The sequence below is a fragment of the Trachymyrmex septentrionalis genome, unplaced genomic scaffold, assembly GCF_001594115.1.
Source record: "Trachymyrmex septentrionalis isolate Tsep2-gDNA-1 unplaced genomic scaffold, Tsep1.0 scaffold6, whole genome shotgun sequence".
NCBI classification, from domain to species: Eukaryota; Metazoa; Arthropoda; class Insecta; order Hymenoptera; family Formicidae; genus Trachymyrmex; species Trachymyrmex septentrionalis.
Window position 1 is genome coordinate 2,595,999 of NW_017305778.1, and position 2,474 is coordinate 2,598,472.

At 37.9% G+C, this 2,474-nt stretch overlaps 1 protein-coding gene across 3 annotated transcripts in view; it reads right to left on the reverse strand.

Annotated features, from left to right (window-relative positions):
• LOC108752307 (AF4/FMR2 family member 4) overlaps positions 1–2,474 on the reverse strand; it is a 275,024-nt gene that overhangs the window by 217,367 nt on the left and 55,183 nt on the right. The gene's annotated exons all lie outside the window — the stretch shown is intronic.

Sequence of the window (2,474 nt, forward strand, 5' to 3'; positions counted from 1 at the left end):
TGCGACACGCACACACGCACGTACGCACACGCGCACGTACGCACACGGAGTGCGGAGTGCTACCGGTGACGCGTCGCCGTCCCCCGATGCCGCGGACTCGGAATACTCACAATCAGATTCACGATGCCGAATTCGAGACACTCGCTATGACCACACAGTCCCCTCGCGATGTCCTCTCTTTCTTTTTATTTTCTGTTTTTTTTTGTCTCTCGCTACTCACTCGGATACTCGCTCGATTCGCACGCGACAATCGACACGTATCCACGACGCCCGGAGAAACTGCGAACACCGCGTTCTCTCGCGCAGCGTCGCGCTACGCCGTGAAGTTGCGCTACGATCCGCCGCGACAGTCACTTGTTTCACTTGCCGCGCGAAATTAGTCGAGGATTACGTTCGATTCGAATGGAGCGGAACGCGCAGATCTTCCGTCGCGTTTTCTCCCCCTTCCTTCTCTTTCTCACTCTTTCTCTGTCACTCGCTCACTGTATCTCACTCGCTCTTTCTCCACTGTCTCTAACTCTGTCTCTCCGACTCCGACAATCTCCTTTCTCCGTCTACCTTAACACGGAGCGATTGTTTTGCCGCACTTGCAACTGCTTGCAGGGCACCAACTACGCGACCATATAAATCCGCGCGACGGTGAGATTGACGCACGGCGATTTTAACGCGCGTGACGACACCTGCGTCCCCGAATACCTCGCCATGACCCGATGTCACCTTTATCAGAGGTACTCTCACTCGCTGGCGCTGGCGGAAGCCATATTGCGATCACTGTTCGTGCCACCGCAGGAGCGGCCAATCGACGGTGGGACGGGGGGCCGTAAGCGCTCGCCCATTGGTCGAGCGCACCTGGCAACGTGGGCGACATCTGCGGGTGGACATGCGCGGCACAGCCTCGTAGACGCTGTTTTACCACCCATACGATACACGCGCGACACGATAAGCCGCATACGTATAGATATATATAGATATGTACGGCGCAATCTGCCGTGTCGCTTCCGATGCACCGCGCGACCTTTACTTCCGTTATTTAATCGCGACCTTAAAGCCCCGAACAATTGCTGATCGTTCGACCCACTTGATGAATCGTACGTGCGACTTGTAAAAATTAAGCCAAAAATATTCAGGCAAAGAAAACATAATGTAATGATAGAGCAAAAATTATTTCTCTTTTTATACACACTCAGAGAAAAATATGATAGCAATTACACAGTGACAAGTTTTTTATTAGAATTAATATATATTTCAAGCCGAAGTTTAAATTGATATTATTAAGATTTATACTTACTCCCCAATAATGTATTTTTTGAACAATAATTCATCAGAACAACTGTTAAAAAAATAATTTATTGTTAAATTAAAAAATTATTGTTACAAAAACAAATTATTACGGATATTTTAAATATTCTCAGAAATGTGAATCTTTTAATATAGTATTTCCAAACTTTTGGAGGTCTAATATGTAGTTACATAATTGAATAAACTATTTACTTTATAAGTTACAATAATTGCAAAATAACTTATTAAAGTAAATATACGAGTATATACATTAATCCTAAATATCGTTGCCTTATTTAAAAAATGACAAAACTATAATAAAATGATTTTTCAGTTATTACTATGAATGAATTAATTATAGGTATATATACTCTATCAATCATCAAAGTAAACTAACTTAATTTCACAGTCCGTTCGTTAAATAGCACTTGTGTCGTTCTTAAGGTTTTCAAAAAGATCATAAATCATAATATCTTTCATAAGCATGACATATTTTGAATTATTATTTTTGTAAATAAAAAGGAGAATCTTCTAAAGAGATTATTTAAGGTTAAGATAGTTTTGATGATTAAAGTTTGAAGAAGAAATTATTTTATTTCGAATTTAGTCATATTAGCTAATCAAAATAAACATATTACTGGTGGTGATATTTTGAGTTATGTCACTTGATGAATTATTTTGGATTTTTTAGGATTTTAAAATCATCACAACTTAAATAGGATGATTTTTTTTAGGGATTGTGAAACAAAAATGACAAAAATAATACTTATTTATATTTCTCAGAGTAGATAGTCTTTTTGTTAACATTATTTGAGTCAACAATTTTTTATTGAAAAAGTTCTTCCCCTTTTTCGAAAAACTTAACCGTATTACTTTTCAAGTAAGGGGGCAACATAAATTGTGTAATTGTTATCTATACAATTTTGCTACCATTATGTCTCATTTTCTGATGTGACAGAAATATAATACAGAATGTCGATATTTTTCTTTAAAAAAAAACATCAATTTACTTAGTATGATGTTGTAATATAATCATAATATTTTAAATTGAAAAACAAAAAATTGTTCCATGTACATAGAACAATTTATTGCGTATCTAATGAGTGGACACTAACATGTATCATTAAAGTAAGGATAGTATCTATAAGCCCCTTTGATATTCCCTTTGGCATTTAGGAATAATTCAAGTATGAGAG